This window comes from Eretmochelys imbricata, chromosome 3, assembly GCF_965152235.1.
Source record: "Eretmochelys imbricata isolate rEreImb1 chromosome 3, rEreImb1.hap1, whole genome shotgun sequence".
Lineage (NCBI taxonomy): Eukaryota > Metazoa > Chordata > Testudines > Cheloniidae > Eretmochelys > Eretmochelys imbricata.
Window position 1 is genome coordinate 155817835 of NC_135574.1, and position 21748 is coordinate 155839582.

At 40.0% G+C, this 21748-nt stretch overlaps 1 protein-coding gene across 5 annotated transcripts in view; it reads left to right on the plus strand.

Moving 5' to 3' along the window:
- Positions 1-21748, plus strand: part of LCLAT1 (lysocardiolipin acyltransferase 1) — a 210108-nt gene that overhangs the window by 19577 nt on the left and 168783 nt on the right. Inside the window, exon 1 of one of the 5 annotated variants that reach the window (XM_077813650.1) lies at positions 18744-18824. The exons of the other annotated variants lie outside the window; for them this stretch is intronic. The gene's annotated coding sequence lies outside the window, so the exon portion shown is untranslated. Of the gene's footprint in view, positions 1-18743; positions 18825-21748 lie in introns of those variants that run through there. 5 annotated transcript variants of the gene reach the window in all.

Below are 21748 nucleotides of genomic sequence, written 5' to 3' on the forward strand. Positions count from 1 at the left end.
AAAAAATACCCCCCCACACACCCCACTCTCCTGCTGGTAATAGCTTATCTAAATTGATCACTCTCCTTACAATGTGTATGATAATCAAGTTGGGCCATTTTCAGCACAAATCCAGGTTTTCTCACCCCCCCACCCACCCACCCACACAATCTGACATCATAATCAAAAAGGCTGACAAAGGAGGTGCTGTTGTTCATATTCCGACCTATTCATGATGACAACAGCACCTCCTTTGTCAGCCTTTTTGATTATGATGTCAGAGTTGTTTCTGAGGCTGTGGATGGCATTGTGTTCTGCACAGCTGAGGTTATGGGGCAAGTGATGCTGCTTTTTCACATTTTCAGCCCGTGCACGTCGGCGGAAGCACTCTGTGTAGAAGTTCAGTCTGCTGTTTCGACCTTCAGGAGGAGTCCACCTAGAATCCTTCTTTGTGACTTTACCCATAACTATTTTACATTTGGGGACAATGTATACCTTCAGATCAGCGGCACTGCTATGGGTACCCGCATGGCCCCACAGTATGCCAACATTTTTATGGTTGACTTAGGGGACGAGAGCTGAGGAAGCATTGTTCTAACGCCCCTACTCTACTTGTGCTATATTGATGACATCATCATCATCTGGACCCATGGAAAAGAAGCCCTTGAGGAATTCCACCACGATTTCAACAATTTCCATCCCACCATCAACCTCAGCCTGGTCCAGTCCACACAAGAGATCCACTTCCTGGACTCTACAGTGCTAATAAACGATGGTCACATAAACATCACCCTATACCGGAAACCTGCTGACCGCTATTCCTACCTACATGCCTCCAGCTTTCACCCTGACCACACCACATGATCCATCGTCTACAGCCAAGCTCTGCGATACAACCGCATTTGCTCCAACCCCTCAGACAGAGACAAACACCTACAAGATCTCTATCAAGCATTCTTACAACTACAATACCCACCTGCGGAAGTGAAGAAACAGATTGATAGAGCCAGAAGAGTTCCCAGAAGTCACCTACTACAGGACAGGCCTAACAAAGAAAATAACAGAACGCCACTAGCCGTCACCTTCAGCCCCCAACTAAAACCCCTCCAACGTATTATTAAGGATCTACAACCTATCCTGAAGGATGACCCAACACTCTCACAAATCTTGGGAGACAGGCCAGTCCTTGCCTACAGACAGCCCCCCAACCTAAAGCAAATACTCACCAACAACCACATACCACACAACAGAACCACTAACCCAGGAACCTATCCTTGCAACAAAGCCCGTTGCCAACTGTGCCCACATATCTATTCAGGGGACACCATCACAGGGCCTAATAACATCAGCCACACTATCAGAGGCTCGTTCACTTGTACATCCACCAATGTGATATATGCCATCATGTGCCAGCAATGCCCCTCTGCCATGTACATTGGTCAAACTGGACAGTCTCTACGTAAAAGAATAAATGGACACAAATCAGATGTCAAGAATTATAACATTCATAAACCAGTCGGAGAACACTTCAATCTCTCTGGTCACGCGATTACAGGCATGAAAGTTGCGATATTACAACAAAAAAACTTCAAATCCAGACTCCAGCAAGAAACTGTTGAATTGGAATTCATTTGCAAATTGGATACAATTAACTTAGGTTACCTTGCATAATGACTTAGCCACTCCCAGTCTCTATTCAAGCCTATTTCCCCTTGTTTTTTCCTACCCCCTCCCCCTGACGTTCTTGTTAAACCCTGGATTTGTGCTGGAAATGGCCCACGTTGATTATCATACACATTGTAAGGAGAGTGGTCACTTTAGATAAGCTATTACCAGCAGGAGAGTGGGGTGGGGGGAGGTATTTTTCACGCTTTGTGTGTATAAAAAGATCTTCTACACTTTCCACAGTATGCATCCAATGAAGTGAGCTGTAGCTCACGAAAGCTTATGCTCAAATAGATTGGTTAGTCTCTAAAGTGCCACAAGTACTCCTTTTCTTTTTGCGAATACACACTAACATGGCTGCTACTCTGAAACCTGTAAATTGCATGTTACTTGCAAAAAAAAAAATTCTAGCGTGTAAAGAATTTTGGACCATATGAAGTGGTGTATTACTGTTATAAATACCTCTAGCAAATGTACGGTCAAATTAATTTTTCTGGTCACGGGATGTTCTGTTCAAATTGTCTTTGTACCAATTTGATGAACATCTGAAGACTTTGCAAGAGTAGGAGTTTTCGACGCTGAAGGAGGCAGAGTAGCAAAATTCTTATTAGAAAATGAAGAAATGGAATTAGCTTCACTTTCATTGTTACTCATCACTGTCTTAATTGAAAGACTGCATGCTTCATACTAGTACTGCTGAAGACATCGGGGAAGGAGAATGTACAGAAGAAAACAAATTTTGATGCAGACCAGCCTTTTCTTTTTTTGTGTTTTGACTGCAGTAATCTAGCTTTTACAGTAGTTGGACACAACACAAGAATTCAGTAAGTGTTTGTCCGTTCTAGCTACATGCGTCACACATTCAAAAGAACAAAATTTGCACTTAGCTTTAGCTTTGCAGTTTTTCCATGTCTAATAAAAAAATTTTCTATACAAATGATTTTGGCTTTCTCAGATTCTGCATAATTTGTAATGCTACTGTTAATTTCTCACTGTTTTTGGAATGTTCTCTAGATTATGAAGTATTTCTAGTATTGCAATCAATCAGTAGCCATTCACTTCTATTTTTAATTGCTGCTGTTCCAGCCAATCAAAATGTTTTGAAGATACCATTTTTATTCTAGAACATTCCAGCCAATCAAGATGCTCAACTTTCAGTTAGTTCACCTTTTTCCCAGCAGGTGGCATTAGCATATACTAAAATGAGTGATCAAGACTTAAGGGCTTGTCTACACAGTCCAAACTATGGGGATGTGAATTGTAGAGCGTTCTAAAGTGTTCTCTAACTGCCCCACGTAGACCCTGCTGGCGTGAACTAAAAGGTACCTAGTTCATGTTGATGTAGTCCCAAACAGGACTTGAGCTAGAAACTGTTTGGACTTCTTTGTTTCTCCTTTTGGTCTCTTTTTAGCTAGGGACATTTAGCCTGGGTAACTGACATGAATCATCTGGTCAATGCTGCAGTTTTAACAAAACTTTAAGTGCCCATGGGCTCCATTCTGTAGAGATTAACATGTCCAAGAATGTATAACCCCATCAGGCTGAATCAGTGAAAAGCTAATTTTTCAGGGAAAAAATACTTTTGTCTAACACACTCTTTCCACATCACATGGTATATTTTGCTCTAAGATTTCATTATGGTTTCTCTTGTCTGGTGATATTCTAAAATTTTAATTGGCCTGCATCCTACACTGATTTCCTCAGTACCTGCATAAGCTGAAATGGGTAATTTGCATTTTTTTTATGGTAAGTATTAACATTGTATGTATTTGAATTCAGAAGATAATTGCATATCTTGCAAATTACTCAGTGGCTAGTTCATCTTGAAACATTTAGAAATCCATTTTGGTTTCTCATAATTACAGTGTTTTAGTAAGACATCTAAATGTGGGACAGCATTTGGTAGCAAGATGCTTGTTTTTCTAAACTAAGCATGGTTTCTGTGGCTAAATTTTCCTTTCATTTTATAAATATAGATTTTAATCAGTATAGCTCAAACTTTTCCAGGCATGTTAAAATTAACATAAACCATACCCTTTCTAAAATATATATTACGAACATAATTGCACATATCTTTGTACAAAATGAAAAAGTGAAAAAGTTACGATGTTTGTAAACTAATGAGGTTATATTCAGCACTTTTGACACGCCTTTATGGTTTCTGTGAAAAATGTTTGAGAAATTGTATCAAAAATATAATTTGGTATGGTACTAGAAATCTTGTATTAGTACGATTGAAAACATGAATTCTCTGCTGTTGAAGTTTGAAAGAAAAACTGCATGGGTTCACTAGTCTTAAAACCAGCTTATAACCCCAAGTAAAGCAACGTGAAGCCTGTCTAGTTCTTTCCAAACATGTCTGAGCATCTTAAAGACATTTCTTAAATTTTCAATTTTTATCTTGCTCCTGCTTTAACAAGCTAGTGTATAATTAAATTATTTGTGTTCTTAAAAAAAAGTTTCTATGCAAATGTACAGTAAGCACTAAACTTTTTATAAAAATACTGTTGAATATAATGTGTTCTTCTTCTGGGAAGAGTGAGATGTATGTAGCAAGAGAGAATCAGATGGCAATGTTGAATGGATTTGGAAAGCTATCACAACTCTCTTAATTATTATCACAGTTCCAATATCACAGTTCCAAATCCAGCCTGACTCCCAGCAAGCTATAGCCAAGCAAAATAAAAATTAGAACAATCCCCATCCTGTTCCACTAGTGACCACACCCTCATTTTCCTCTTTCCCAAAACTAGGAAAAATTGAAACTCTTTATAGTACCCCCCAAATCAACAAGATTAGGCTATTTTGGACCAAGTGAATCCAGGGACCCTCCCAGAGTGTATCCTGCCAACAGCCCTCTCTCACTTATACCTAAACAGTTTCAGCTCAAGTATTTCTCCTGATCCTAACTGTGATGGTATGGGATCAGGGAGATAGAGATCCTCTCTGAAGTAAGTTAGAGAGAGAAGATGAGTGAGGTAATATCTTTTATTGGACCAGTGTCTGTTGGTGAGAGAGAAAACTTCTGAGCCACACACAGCTCTTCTTCAGGTAACTAGCACTCTATCTGGTCTATGACCTAACTTTAGAAAAATGCCTCTAACTTCCTGTGGCATTTATCAAGGAGATCAGTTGTATGTAGTTCTACCATATGCTGCTACTAGCAGAACAATCTTTCAAATGGGATTAATATATTTTAAATAGTTAATTTTAACTGGGAATTAAATAACATTTTGCCTTTTTAGCGGTCTCATTCTGAAAAGTATAGAAGAGGACTGTCTTCAGGGTTTAAGCATAGTATTGGGCGGAATCTAATAGCTGTTGAAGTCATATGATGCTCTTAAACTTTCTACAAGTTTGAAACATGTCCTTGGAGAAAGCATGTGACCAATGCCAGACAATCAATGACAAGTGGAATTCATGTGATAGTTGGGAATAAAGGTGCATGATTGTTTCCGTTTCATGTTGCTTTACCTATTTGAATGTAAAGAATATTGTTTGAGAAATCTAATCATGATACCATTTTGACTACAGCAGTAGAAAATATTACGATGATTTATATCATACAAATTGATTGGAAAATTTCTTGGAACCCTTCTTAAATTTTTCCTTTCCTAGCAGGCGTTATTGTTGCGTTAGTGGCCTTTGACTGTTCCACTTAAATATGCCTTCAAACAATTGTTCAAAAGTTAGACTTGTACCTTTTTTCTTCATGATACAATAAAGTATAAAAGCTTGCGGGGGGGTTCTGTTTTTGCTTTAGAATTCTCAAAATTTTCAACTATAATCTTTCCTAACTTTGCTGTGAATCTGTAGGTTTAGGTGTGATGGAGCATTGAGCCAAATTCCAGTGGGAGATGGGGCTGTACAAACAGGGCAGCCTGCCTTTCACAAGTGCGGGGGGGGAGAGGAGGGTGAGCTAACCTTCTTGGTTGGAAACTAACTGAGGATGATACAGGGTTTTTTTTTTTTCTAGGAACAAAATAAATCCTAGCATGGTAAAACTGTTGATGATGATGCAGAAAAGGCAGAATTTTTGAATAAATATTTTTGTGTTGGAAAGATGCAGGATGATGTACTTTTATCACATGAGGATGATGAAATACTTTCCAGTCCACTTGTAAATAAGGAGACTGTTAAGACAACATCTGCTAGGGATAAGCATTTTAAAGGTTTGTCTACCCTTAAAACGCTGCAGTGGTGCAACTGCATCACTATAGTGCTTCAATGTAGACACTACCTTTGCCTACAGGATGGCTTCTCCTGTCAGCATAGGTAATCCACCTCCCCAAGAAGTGGTAGCTAGGTCAATGGAAGAATCCTTCCATCAACCCAGTGCTGGTCTACACTGTGGGGTAGGTCTGTATGTATCATGGGGGTGTGGATTTTTCACACTGCGAGAGGCAAAGCGACAGTAAAGTAAATTCCTAGTGTAGACCAGGCCTTAATCCAAAGGACAGGATAATGTGCCCTCAAAAATCTTAAAGGGGTTGTGTGGTGTAATATCTGGCCTGCTGGTGTTACTTTTTAATAAATCTTAGAATACTGAGCTAATTTCTGTCAGCTGGAAGAGTGCTGATTTTGTGCCAATATTCAAAAAGGGCAATGGGATGACACAGGTAACTGTAGGATGTTTAGCCTAATGACAGACCTAGGTAAAATAGTAAAAAACTCAATATGCTTTATTCAATTGATAAAGAACTAAAGCGTTGGAATATAACTAAAGCCAGTCAATGTGGTTTTATGGAAAATAAGTTTCGTCAAACCTGATTTTATTGAGCTTACAAGTTTGATTGATAAAGGTAACTGTGTAGCTGTAATAAACTTTTGTAAGGCATTTGAGTTGGTACCACATGACATTCTGATTAAAAAATTAGCACTAAATCCATTTCATGTTGCTTTATTGATATTGTAAAGAACTGGCTAACTGACAGATCTCAAGTACAGTAGAACCTCAGAGTTACGGACACCTCAAGAATGGAGGTTGTCCGTAACTTTGATATGTTCGTAACTCTGAAAAAAAGCACAGTTCAGGCTCCAGATCTAGCAGCTGACACTCCAGGCCAGGCTTCAGCAGCAGCTGAGGCTCCATACTCAGCCCCCTCATGAGTTTGCAAGCTTATCCTCCTCCTGGCAGAGGAATGTGTGTGTGTGTGTGTGTGTGTGTGTGTGAGAGAGAGAGAGAGAGAGAGAGAGAGAGAACAGCGCATCACCTGGCAGATGGGGGGGTAAAAACAGCTCATCCCCCTCCCTGCGGGGGAGGTGGGGGGTTTGAAAGTGGTGCAGATCCCAGCCCTGACACTACTCTGCTGGTCTGGCTCCAGCTGCCTTGGGCTGGCAGCTCCAGCATCTTGCTGTAAGTGGCTGTCCTGTGCGTGGGAGTGGGGATGGGGACAGGGATAGGCAGCCCAGATGTGCCTACCTTTAAGATGCAATACAGGTACAGTATTTCCTTTTTTTTTTTTTTTTTTTTGTCTCTGCTGCTGCCTGATTGGTAACTTCCGGTTTCACTTGGTGTCCAGTTGACTGGTCAGTCCGTAACTCTGGTGTTCGTATCTTTGAGGTTCTACTGTCGTTTATAAATTATATAGATTATATAAAAGAATGCGTCTTCAAAAATATAGAAATGCGCAGTGTAAACAACCTATGACATTTATTCAAGAAAACTGAAGACCTTGGTTTAAAGCAGGGTTGGATCTATTTTCATAGCTATTAAGGAGGATGTGCATATGTTGTAGTATGTTGTAGTTCTTAATTATTTTTCACATTTTCCTAAAATATCTGTACTAGAAAACACATGTGCCAAACAAGTCATTAATAAAATTAAATACATTTTTGCAAGGAATGATATGGTAATGACTGATAATGGAACTCAGTTTCACAGTTAAGAGATTTTAAAAGTTTTGCAATAACATATGGTTTCAACGCTATTACATCAAGTCTAGGTAATCCACAATCTAATGGCCTAATTGAAAATGGTGTTAAAATAGTAAAAAGATAACTAACAAAAACTGAAGAAATTAATACTATTTTATATATGGCATTATTAAATTACAGGTTTATCCTATAATTACAAGGTTTATGCCATTACAACAAGGTTTATCACCTGCATAGTTGTTGTTTAACAAAAGCTTAGAAACAGATTACCTATGTTTTTTCAAGAAGAATGTAAGGAAAAGAATAATTATAAATATCAGTCAAGTTTGTGTCAAAATAATTATTATGATAGAGGATTTCATGAACTACCTTATTTGACACTGCATGGTAGAGTACATATTTATAATGGTACAAAATGAGCTCTGAAAGCCACTGTAATTAGCGGTCATGACCTTATGATGCCATGACTAATAATGGTCAAGTCTATAGTCAAAATCTAAGATACTTGCAGTTGTTACCTGCAAGACCAGACTCTGCTGAAAGAAGAAATGATATAGTTCAGCAAGAAGGGCAGCAAGAAAATGAAAATGCTATCATTCCTCTAAGTGGTAAGAACAACTTCCATAATATAGCAAATATAGGAGTTAGACGGTTATTGCATCATAGGAGACCTGTAAAAAGACTTAAAGAAAGTGTTAAGAGATATTTCTGCTATATGAATAAATGTGTGCTTTTAAAAAATAAATTAAAGGAACTGTGGTGTTTCTGTAACTTTAAGGACAAATTTCAGAGTAGCAGCCGTGTTAGTTTGTATTTGCAAAAAGAAAAGGAGTACTAGTGGCACCTTAGAGACTAACCCATTTATTTGAGCATAAGCTTCATCCGATGAAGTGAGCTGTAGCTCATGAAAGCTTATGCTCAAATAAAATGGTTAGTCTCTAAGGTGCCACTAGTACGCCTTTTCTTTTTAAGGACAAATAGGATCTTCAGAGTGTGGGAGGTGACAGTGAGAAGAGGCTTTGGTTTTAGGTTAGGTTGCTAAATTGACCTGAGTTAAAATGCTCTGTATGTATCCAATAAAGACTGTTGTTAAGTTAGTAGCAATGAATAATTAAGTCTAGTGGATTTCTTGAATATAAAACAACACAACTGCAATCTTTGGATGTATAAACATGGGAGTAGTGAGTAGGAGTAGGGAGGTGATTTTTATCTCTGTGTATCATATTGGTGAGACCAATACTGGAATACTGTGAATAGTTTGGGTATCCATGTTTTAAAAAGGATATTTGAGGGAAAAACTGGAGAGGCAGAAAAGAGCCACAAAAATTATTTGAGGCGTAGAAAAAAATGCCTTACAGTGACAACTGAAAGAACTAACTCAATCTGTCCAATTTATCAAAAATGAGATTGTGACTTTATTATAGCATATAAGTGTTTTCATGTGGAAGAAATACAGGGTACCAAGGGGCTTTTTCATCTTGCAGAGAAATACAGAAACAAGAACCAATGCCTGGATGCTGAAGCCATATAAATTCTTATAAGAAATTAGGCTCAAATTTTTAACAGTGACGGTGATTAACCACTGGAACAAACTGCCAGGGGAAGTGGTGGGTTCTTCATCTCTCGATGTCTTCAAGTCAAGATGGGAAGTCTTTCTGGAAGAAAAGCTTTAGCCAAGTTATACTTGAGTCAAAAACATGATCATGGCCTCAATGTAGGGGTAACTGGGTGAAAGTTAATGGCATGCAATATACGGGAGGTCAAACTAGATGATACAAGGGTCCATTCTGGCCTTAACCTCTATGAATGTATGAAGAGAGCACAAGCCACATGTTTGTTTGTTTTTTCTTTTGCAGGTTGCTTTAAAATGATTTATTAAGTGGTTTATTATCAATGAGCAGTTGAATGTAGCATATCTTCAAATACGGGAAGCAGTTAGCTTTCTGAATTTAACATGTCTTATTTGAGAAAGGGGTGTATTTGGCCTGGTTTAATCTCTCTATTAATCTCTGCAAACTGTCTGGGAAGGTGGGAGTTTAATGTTCTTGTCTATGTTTCATCTTTTTGTAAAGTTTGGGACTTTAATTTTTAAGAAAAGCACCAGTCTGAGTATGTCTTGCCCTCTCCAGTAGAAAAGTAGATTTTACACTATAGTTTCCTTAAAATCTACTTTCATGTCTACTTGATTTATAAGGAGTGTTTCTGCAGAATCATCTCCTTTCTAACCATCGCAAGTGGTAGAGGGAGTGAAGATTTCTCAGAATTATGGTTTTGCTTAGAGGACAGAGTATTAGTTTATTAAGAACATAAGGTTTAAATTTATTCCACTTGAATACCAAGTTTTAAATAACAACTTGACAATTATCCACTGTTTCCACTGTTTGTATTTGGCAATATTTTCACTGAAATATGAACATTTTCAGTTCATTTTGTTCTTTGACATCAGTGGTTTTATCTTGGATTTCAGTTCCCAAAACTTGACTTAAAATAGCTGTTTAATTTATATAGGAACTAGAGGCAAACTTTTTTTCCACACTTACATTTGTAATAAAGCTAGGCATGGTGCCTGTTGCAATTCCCCTAATCTGAAGGGAGAATGTCTTACTTATTTCTTGACATGGAGAGACATCTTAGTTTTGAAACTCTACTGGGTGCAAATAGCTGTTTGTGCCAGATGTTGAGGTGTATTCTGGTAATTGTGTACAATAATGTCAACTTCAGCAAGTAAAAAAGCAAAAATCCCAATTGTAAGAGAATGAAATAACTAAATTGAATGAAGTTTCATTTGGGTCTTGCCTGTGGGTGAAATAACAATGGTTATATCCAATCACACATCTTAATAGCTCTTGAATGACAAATACATGCAAGCAGTGCCCAGGTTTAAGCAGCTGTTTCCTATCCTTGTTATAGTAGGTAATTTGAAGGATACTTAGGAGATCGTTTGTCTGTGAAACCAAAACAGTTTTGTAGTTTTGCTGTTACGGAAATTAAATGTAGGCAAAAGTAAATTTAGTTACCATTCACTAGCCACCATTCCAAGGATCCTGTTCCGTATTGGTAGACCATCAGTATATTCAATTCTGCCTCCCTTCCTCTTGAGAGGAAGATAGATTTAGCAAATTCTCTTAAAATGTATTACGTCTTACAGCATATAATTCTTATGGAAGATGTAATAAGGTACAGTAGCATATTAAAATATGTAGAGTGTGAGAATATTTTTGAGTATCCCGAAACTTTATGGTGGAATATTCCAGAATAGCTACAAAGTTCCCAAGTATGTTAGAGATTCTTTTCTTGAAATAGAAGCCTGAACCATGCCTCTGTGCGGAGTCCTGCACTCTGCTAGTATCTCCAGACTTTGCAATAAGATAGTCCCTACAATCCAACTGCCATGTCCATTTAGAAGCGGTAGGTCATCAACTAAGTCAAAATCTTCAAGGTGAATTGAGGTTTAGGTGTCTTTGGGCACATGAATGCGCCTGGCCAGCTGTGCCAGACTGACTTGTTGGTGGAAAGTCCTTTCCACCAGATCTCTGAATGGTCAGTGCTGAGAGGCCTAGCAGCCCTCCATGGTGAGAGGTTTCTCATCCTTGTGGTCTGGCACTGCGGTGTTTAGACCTTCTTCCCAGAGAGGCAGAGAAAAGTCTCCTTCCTCTTTCTGAAGTTCTGCAGCCACTGCTGCTCATCCTGGTCTTGACTGCAGCTCTGTCCCAACAGTCTGTAATCAAGGTCATCACTCAAAAGCTGTGCTTTGCTTGTTAAACGTATTTCACAGAGCCGATTGAGGCTAGGGTTGGGAGCACAACATTTGTCATTGAGTTGCAGCATGAATTCCATGTATTTCTAGGCTATGTCTATCCCCAGGAATTATTGCCAGAACCCTTTACACCACCACTGAAGTCACATAATTTGCAAGACCTCAAGAAAACAACTGTGTCTGTGAACAAATAGTGAGCTCTAAGTTGTTAAGTCAATCCTCTGTTTTGAAAATAACTTGTGGAAATGACATCATTTCTTAGGGAATTTTGGGAATTTGACCCATTCTCACATAATTCCTTTGGCCTCCCGGAAACCCTTTCGAAATATATCACAAGCCAATGATTCAGGGAGCTGTCAAACCGTGGATACTCAGAAGGTAGTCCACCTCACTACTATGGTGCTTGTGGACATGTAACAGAATGGTAGATGAAATAGTATGTCTACTCTGCAGTGCATGATTGCTCTTTATGTTGGTGCAATCATACGAGTTGAATTAGCTATGGTTTCATGCTCTAGTATAGACATGCCAATGGTTTGTGTCATGTCTGTTGCAGAATCTCTTCCTGAGATGGGGTGCCCAAGCTCTCTGAGTCTTTATTCATGTCTTTCTTTTAGTTACCTTTGTAAAGTGTTTCTACTGAGGAGCCTTCTATTCTGTGAGATAATAGTTGAACCTCACCTGTTTTGGTTGCATTTGTGTGTATAAATATAACATTGTAATATACTGTTATTAAGTAAGCTGTGTCTGCTCAATTCAGTTAGGGTTTATTTTAGAAACATCCCTTGAGGTTGTTAGACATCAGCAGTAGAAATCCAGAGAATATGGCTTCTTTAAAAAAAGAAAATTTACTTTTTCCTTTCAAAATTCAGCAAATATACTGAAAATGTTATCTTGATAATTAGAAGTTTGAATATGTAACTTAAATGGTGACTTCTAAAATACACTATATAATTACATGTTAGACACTCACTTTGCTGAATTCACTAACCCGCATGCCTCCCTTAAGAGGTTGGAAGAGAAATTCTGAGTCACACTTTGTGTGTGTGTGTGTGTGTGTGTGTTTGTGCTGTTTTTGTTTGTTTGTTTTTTGTTTTTTGTAGTTTGTTCTTGTTGTTTGGTTACAAATATTTACATCGGGAGCTGGTTGCAAGTATTTGTGAGCTTGCAAGGACCTGTGCTTATATTAGTAACTTGAAGAGCCAAAAACCTGAGCCTTGGAGTTTGTACCTGTCTCTTGCTATTTCAGGATTCTAGAGTGAGAATCCGGTATATACAGGACTTTCAATTTGAAGGGATGAAGTTTGCTGAGGTCATTGGGGATTGGTACACCAAAACCCCACAAAAATCCCTACAAATATCAGTCCCCCACAGAAGCAATGGCCTCAGCCATGGTAGAGAGCTGGAGTATCAATGACAGAAGCGATCAGATATTCGAGGATAAGCCCATCTTCATTCTCTGTTGCCCAATCTGCCCTTTCAACTAGGTAACAGACTTGATGACCGTGTTGGGAGCCACATCAGAGCTGATTAGGAACCAGCAACCATCTTTGGGAGATACCTTACCCTGTCCTCTCAGACATGGTCAGCTATCACTTCAGACAAATGGTTGTTGGATAGAGGTACTGTCATACAGATTCTTCACAGCACTGAGAGTCTTTACAAAATGCCAAGCAGTGTGAGCAGCCTACCTGAGAAGACAAGGCATTCATGTCTATCCCTGCTTGGATGACTGGCTGATCAGAGGCAGATATCAGTTGCAGATAGCAGTGAGCTTGGAATGCCCTCTATCTCTTTTCATCTGGCTGGGTCATCTAGTGAACTATGAAAAATAGTCACTTACCACATCACAGATCATAGAGTTCATAGGAGAACTGATTGAGTCCAGATCACAGAAAACACATCTGCCTGAGGACAGCATCCATTCTTTACAAACACGCATATTTCAGTTGTATCCAAACCAGCTATGATAGTATGGGTATGCATTGCAGTGTTAGGCCATATGTGGGGGTGCATGTAGTGAAACCGCTTGCCAGACGCCACCTGTGGCTCCTTCAGCTCTGGCTCAGGTTAGTCTAATCTCTGAGGTATCAGACAGAAAGGTCACGGTAACACATTGTCATTGCAGAACTGGCTTAGGGGCAGGAACCCACAAACACATGGAAAAGGGTATCTTTCTCAGTTTTCTCCCAAACAAAGCTGCTAATCACGGCTGTTTTAGGGACGGGTTGGGGAGCTCATTTGGAGCACTTACAAATTCAAGAAACTTTGGTTCCAGATGACATGGGACTGCACACGAACATCCTGGAGCTTGGAGCTATCAAACTGGCCTGTATGGTATTCTTCTCTGTCTTCCAACAGCAGATCTTCACAGACAACATGACAGCCATATACTAAATAAACTCACCTCTCGGCTTGGAGGTTATTGAATTCTGGACTTGGTGCTCTCAAAACGGGGTAAACACACTGGCACTTCATCTTCTAGGAGTCAGCAACAGCCTTGCAGACATCTTCAGCCGGCAGTCTGATCTGGTCATGAATGGCTTTTGTACAGATCCATCATGGGAGTGGCATTCAGTCCAGTTGGGATTCCCATTGTAAAACTGTTTACCACTAAGTACTATGCCAAATGTCAAACTTTTTGTTCCAGAGGAAGTCTGAGACCAGGATTGTTGCTGGAAGCCTTCCTCTACTGCAGTGGGACAGAGGCCTACTTTATGCCTTTTGACTGATTCCCAAGTCAGAAGGGACAATGCTGCAATCATTATTGTAGCTTTATAGTGACAGATATCAGCTAAAATTGTCTTGTTACAGATATCCATTCAGCCTCCAATCTAGCTCCCAGACCGTGGTGCTGTGAAATCGGGTTTGGACGGTTAGACATTCCATCCAGACCTGAAGTCTCTGTATCTGACGGTGTAGCTGTTGGCTGGCTAAGTACCACGGACAGACTGTTCCTACAGCCCTTGGTACTAAAGATTCTTTCTGCTTACTACATTTAAAACAAGGTGGTCTTTTGTCTGGGTCTCAGCTTGCCATCTGCCCATGCAGTCATGTTCTGTCTTTTCTCACAGCACAATACCAAAGTATCTCAAAGGATTAATGCACACTTATCCACCAGTTAGAGAGCCTACTCATGCCTGGGACCTCAATATAGTCTTCCTGAGATTCATGGAAACTCCATTTGAACCTTTCTCAGAATGCTGCTTACACTACCTCTCTCTAAAGGCTGTCTTCCTAGTTTCCTGTCACTTTGGCTGGAAGAGTAAGCTAGCTTCAGGTGCTTCTAGCGGAACATATTCCCCCCTCCCCCACAATATTCCTTTGAGAGAAGGTGGAGCTAAAGTCTCACCCAGAATTAATTCCTAAACTAATCTCTCTGAATTTAATCTAACAGTCAATCTAGCTGTCATCTTCCCAAAACCACACGCTGCACCAGGAGTAAAGGAATTGCACACATCAGATGCGCAGGACTTTCCTTTATTACATTGACAGTACCAAACCGTTTAGATGGTTGCCCCATCAATTTCTGGCTAGGACTGGGAGATCTAAAGGTCAGGCCATCCCACCACAAAGAATATCAAAATGCATCACCTTGTCTTATCAGTTGGCTGGTTTACCTCTCCCACCAAACATCAAGGCTAACTCCACCAGAGCTCAGGCAACATTCCTCCACCTGTTTCAGAAATGTCAGTATCAGAAATCTGCAAAGCAGCAATGTGGAATAACCCACTGAACTTTCTTAAACACTGTACTTTGGACTTAGCTGCTAGGTCAGATGCCAAGTCCAGAAGAGCAATACTTCAATCACTGTTCAACTGATGCAATAGATATTCCTGAAGAAGGTGGGAATGAGGAGCTACTGCTTGCCAGTCACCTACACTGGGTTCTACATTGACATATACTCCAAGAAGAAAGAATGGTTACTGTTTCCTACAGTGACTGTAATTCTTCAAGAAGTTGTCAGCATAGATCCTGTGACCTGCCCTCCATCCTTACATTTTGGAATCCTCACCTATCACAGGCTTCAAATGGCTGCTCTACCCTTTGTGACAGGGTCAGGCCAGATGGCTATAGGAGAGTAACAGAAGGCAGATATCTACTTAGCCTGGGACTAATATCCTTTTCCCCTGGGTAAGGTAACAGGGGAGGTTCCAGAACAATCAGGAGGTTCCAGAACAATTAAAACAGACAGGCTGATTGGCTGCAGGTGTTCTAATCAAGAAGCTGCTAGAATCAATTAAGGCAGGCTAATCGGCACCTGGGTTTAAAAAGGAGCTCACTTCAGTTTGTGGTGCATGTGAGGAGCTGGGAGCAAGAGGCGATAGGAGCTGAGAGTGAGAACATGGACTGTTGGAGGACTGAGGAGTACAAGCATTATCAGACACCAGGAGGAAGATCCTGTGGTGAGGATAAAGAAGGTGTTGGGAGGAGGCCATGGGGAAGTAGCCCAGAGAGTTGTAGCTGTTGCACAGCTGTTCCAAGAGGCACTCTAGACAGCTGCATTCCACAGGGCCCTGGGTTGGAACCTGGAGTAGAGGGCAGGCCCAGGTTGCCCCCAAATCCTCCCAACTCCTGGTCAGACACAGGAGGAGTCGACCTGGACTGTGAATTCAGAAAAACGGCCAAGCTGAAGGCTGCTGTGAAGCTCCAAGGTGAGCAAATCCACCAATAAGCGCAAGACCCACCAAGGTAGAGCAGGAACTTTGTCACACCTTGCACTGATGGATATGGCTTTCAAACAAATCTGATCACACACCCATGAGGCACCTGTGCACCCATAGTGGGATCCACACTGACAATGTCTTGAAGAACCAGAGTTACTCTAGGGGAAGTAACTGTCCTTCATTCTTTCCTGCAAATTGCACTTAGAAGTTTGCCCAGTAGTGCTGACTTTTCCCCCTTCCTCTGCTTGAGACCATATTTTTTTAAATTTTTTTTTTTAAGATTAATAATTTCACCATGTTCATTATTTCTCCGCTCTGAATCTTGAAACACAGGGTGTAACAGCCAAAGAGAATTTTTGTGGGAGCTCTTTGCTAAAATATTGGAAGCACATTACATCTTTGACTAATTAAGAAATAGGAAAACTTAGGTTTAGAAAAGCTCCTTCTTGGTAGCTTTAGGATTTAGTGGAAGTTACTCCTTTCATATGAACAATAAGGCAGCTTTCTTACCATTCTACGTGGCAACATAAAACAATTATTGGGAACCAAATACCTAAAGTTTTTGCAGAATTTCAATTTAGGAAATTGTGCTTCATTTGTCTATATTGCATGTGCTTTATTCCTATATCAGAGGGATAGGTGTGTTAGTCTGGATCTGTAAAAGCGGCAAAGAGTCCTGTGGCACCTTATAGACTAACAGACATATTGGCGCATAAGCTATCGTGGGTGAATACCCACTTCGTCGGATGTGTGTCACATGCATCCGACAAAGTGGGTATTCACCCACGAAAGCTTATGCGCCAATACGTCTGTTAGTCTATAAGGTGCCACAGGACTCTTTGCCACTTTATTCATATAGACTTTTATTGTAGAACATTGCTTTAAGAGAAATTTCCACTTACTGTTGACTTGAAAAAATGGTCTGATCTAACAAACTTAAAATGTTTTCATGAGAGCCAATGGGACAACACCCAAAAAAATTTAACTTATTGTTGGGGAATTCTTCTTTCTGCCAAGACTGATCTTACTGTTACAGCCTACCAGCCAGTTAGCTAAATGTTCACAATCTGTACTGAAGCTTACCAATTGCATCTGCTATAAGGACTGTAATAACCACCTTCTGTAAATATGTCATTTGCCAGGATTCTCACTCCTGGGTATTAGTTTCTTTGCACTGAGACTGATAGAGTTTTCCCAACTCTAAAAGAACTTTGAACAGATATCAGGATAGAGTGTGAGGCAGGTATGCCGTCCCCTGTAAATGCTTCTCCTCCACTGAAGAAGGCTTCTCTATGCCAGTCCATCTTGTATAAAAGGTCTTAGTAAAGCTAGGAGAGATAGTGATTTAGAAGAATGCAATAACCTCGTACTGGTTCAGGAGGTACCAGTCTATTGCAAATGGCCAACATTGAGCTCATCGGGTTGAGAGTCTGGCCTTTGATCACTCAGAAATGAGGGCACCTCTCCATCTTACCATGGGAGCTCTTTCCTGGACATCCTTTTTACCCCTGTTGGGTAGAAAACCATGGACATGTTATCTTTGCATAGGTAACGGTAACAGAGTAGTAATATCCCTACTCTTACTGTTTGCCCATCGGGGTTTAACATTATCAAGAGCTGTTGGGTTTCCACCAGACTTATGCTACAGAGGTAAGAACTAAGAGTGAAAATCCTGTTGGAATTCGATCTACAGAGAAGCAGAATTGCAGTTAAGCATTCCATTTTTCAAACACTAAATTACAGCTGGGTGAGCATTTCTACAAAAACATTCAGATAGTTTTAAAACAAAACTTGTTGGTATATCCCACAAGGCCTAAAACATTCTTGTTTTCTCTTGCTGTATTAACTTCTTACATAGAAAGGAAATGAATTTTAGAAAGAATGTTTTATATAAGCCATTTGAGACAGTCTGTTAAGGAAATACCAGCTGTCAAGAAAGATGCAGCCAATATTGAGTTATATTAAAAATATTCTTAAGGAAGTATGCGTCCAGAAAAAGTGGCTTAATTAAAGCATTTCAACTACTCCTCTGGAGCAAGGTCACTTAAATTCCAAGTAAATCTCATAAATGTGAAAATCAAGAGGACTTATTTTTTTCTCCCCCTCCTCTCACCTCTCCTTAAGGGAAAAATATTTTGTTTTCTCTTAAGATTGTCTCTTTTAGGTTCTGATTGGGAGGTGGTTCCCCAACACAGCAGAATGAGGAAATGAGTATCTGGTTAAAAATTTTAGTTAGCAGGAAGATCATAAAGGTAAACAGTCACAATGCTTTGTCTTTTAATCCTCAAACTCCATAAATTTGCATTCATCAATACCTTGTAGTTTTAAAATAAGATAAAATTAATGTTTTAACAAGAGAAAAAAATAGGAAGATTAAATTTCAGTATTATCATATTACCTTTTTTCTGTCTAAATCTGCACCTTAAGAGTAATTAATAGCACTATGCAGTATTGTGTTGCTGCAGCGGAAGAATATAGCAAAGTGTGTTAGATACCCATGTAAATATAATGAGCTAGGATTTAGATAAAAAGCTACAATTGGCTTGTGAAGCATATTAAAAAATGATTGGATTTACTGTTTTTTTTCCTTTACTTTTTTAAGTTCAGTCTGGACTGTTGGTTAAGGGGTTATACTCTGAATACACAATTACACTGTATTAACCTGAAACACAAGCTTTTGGGTTAATTACAGCTTTAATGTTTGGTTTGTGCACCCATTAATCTGCTTGTTTTGATTAGCTTTACTCTTTTCAATATGTTTATGGTATTTGAAATTATGCTTGCTTTCTTTCTAGGGGGTATTTGTAGAGCACCAGTCACTGAAACATTTGGGTACAATTCTAAGCATAAAGAGAAAAAAAATAGGTGCTGAGACCCATGTAAGTACCTAGATATTTATTTTAAAAAATAAATATACAAAGGGCAAAACTATAGGCAGAGTTTGTAGCTGTCTATCGTTAAGGCTTCCGAATGCTTTCCATGATAAGACTGTGTGTTTAATGCATTTTGCCATCCCTGTGAAAATCTGTCCAAGTTATAATAAGCCTCTGAAAATCTCACTTAGCACATGCTCCCCCATACCATCTATGCATCAACTAAACTGTGTGTGTGCCATCCTCACAGAGTGACTGAGCATGCTCTATCCCAGGGCTGAAGGGGCTGAGAAGGCATTTCCCTGCACTTCCTTCCCATGACTACCAGGGGCTGCTGTGGTGCGAGGCAGCAGAACTGACTGTAGGGAGACTCCTTCCTGTGCTTTCAGTGCTGTACCTGCTAGTGCCCAGACAGCATGGAGGAGGAGGAAACAGCCTGACTGGAATATAGAGGGCTAAGGGGCAGAGGTAGTAGGGACAGAAGCTGGGGGGAAAGAAATAAGAGCCGGGGAGAAGGAGGGATAGGAACAGAGTGAGGCATGAGCTGGCTGGGGATCAGGGAGTCGGAGGTAGGGGCAGAATAGTCTGTAACCACTAGAGTACAATTTCCTCTAGAACCTGGAATTGAACTTAGGACACTGTGTGGCTGGCCCATATACAGGATAACAGCCTGCTGCTGCTTCTACCATTTACTTGATTGTCTTGCATTGTAGAGGCGTGTGCTGTAAATCTAAAGGTTCTGACTCTGCTGATGACCTGTGTGAGGATCGTTATGGATCCACAATATTAAATTCTTGGGTTTTTAGCTTGCTTTTTATTTTTCCACGTAATATCCTATGTATTTAATGTTAAAAGAATGTTGAGGTTGCAAAGTCAAGCACTCAAGATGCGAGAATTAGTGTTGCTTGTAGAATCTTAATTTGTAGCTCTTGTTTGTATGTGTTGCAATTCAGAGCTGGCTGCACCTCTGATATTTTCGTGCATCACTGAGTGTGCCTTCTCCAGGTTTTAGACTTTTACCTTTCTGAGGTGGAATCTTGCAATTCTTCCACTTCAAAAGGGTACTGGGCTGCAGCGCCTTGTGTACCAACTGTGATTATTCAGCAGGCCTGACTGGATTTGGCTGTCCATAGTCTTTGCTTGAGATCTGTGACCAGTGTGATCCAGAACAGGTTTTTCAAAATAAAGTATTGTTTGTTCTTAACAGCAGGAAAAAAGCATTACAAGAAAAAAGGCTTTAACTGAATAGTCTATCTGCATTTGTCTTACCTAAAGCTTAGGTAGGCTTATCTTCTCCCAGGTACCCCATTCTGGAGGCTGCGGTTCAGTCTGTTTCTCTGTGGTCCCTATGTCATCCTCCCTGTGCTTCAATGTCTCTGAGTGCAAAGTTCTTTGTTCTATGTTCCTGCTTGAAGGCTCCCCACTTCTGAGGTTACAAGTGGGGACCTCCCACTGGGGTCAGCAGCCAGACAGTTGATCTCATCGGGAATAGATGTAAACTGTAAAGGGAGCGATTGAAGGGCACGATGTCTGCATTTTCCTGTTAAATACTGATTATTGGGGCAGTCTGAAGCTATGGTCCCGTTCCTTGGGAGCATGCCAGTACTCCTGCTGGAATTAACCCTTTGTAATTGTATATGAAACAATACAATAACAATGAAACGGATGGACATGTTTATAAAATGTTACATACATCTCCCACATTCTTCACAGTATGCAGTATGATTCAGCAGTAATCATATACTATTTTTTCAACAGGACTCCTGCTTCTATTCACTACACAGGATGGGCCAGGCTCTGGGGATGAATCAGGGTTGTGTAGTGAAGGAGATGGTTGTCTGTAGGACCCCTGTCTTATTTATTACAGATGTTGTTGGAAGGTGTGTGGTGAATGAGGTCCAACATTTCAGGAAGAAAAAGGATGATTTCTTAGTTCCAACAGTTGAGTGCCACACGGGAACATTTAATTCAATCCCTGGCTGTGCCAGAATTCTTATGTGATGTTAGGCAAGTTATGTCAACTAAATGTTTCCCAGGTCATCACTAATTGTGTATTCCTTATTTTCTGAGTGCCCAGCTCTAGAGCTTGGTGTCTGATTTGCAGAAGTGCTGAGCATGCACAGCTGCAACTGAAGTCATTTAGCACTGTACTTTGATCATTAAGTGCTATATAATGCTAAGCACCTTGAAAAATCAGGCCATAGGCATCTCAAATTGGACATCAAAAATTAGTCTTTTGACCTTACTCTCTCTGCCTCAATTCTTGAGCTGTAAAATGGGGATTCTATCCTCTTATCTCACAGAGGGGCTATGAAAATAAACAACTGTGAAGCATTTGGATTCTATGGGTCTCATAACTCTATAGTGAAACATGAACAAATTACTAATTTTAATAGTCCAAGTGTGTGATTAGTGAGGATAAAACAAAATATTGAATAGCCACTCATTAAATGAGTGTGGTCCATTCTGTGACGTGAATGAGGTGGGCATACTATGGAAAAAATAAAATCTGATTGAAGAAAAGGAGTACTTGTGGCACCTTAGAGACTAACCAATTTATTTGAGCATGAGCTTTCGTGAGCTACAGCTCACTTCATCAGATGTATACCGTGGAAACTGCAGCAGACTTTATATATACACAGAGAATATGAAACAATACCTCCTCCCACCCCACTGTCCTGCTGGTAATAGCTTATCTAAAGTAATCTTCAGGTTAGGCCATTTCCAGCACAAATCCAGGTTTTCTCACCCTCCACGCCCCCCACACAAATTCACTCTCCTGCTGGTGATAGCCCATCCAAAGTGACAACTCTTTACACAATGTGCATGATAATGAAGTTAGGCCATTTCCTGCACAAATCCAGGTTCTCTCACTCCCTCACCCCCCTCCAAAAACCACCCCCATACACACACAGACTCACTCTCCTGCT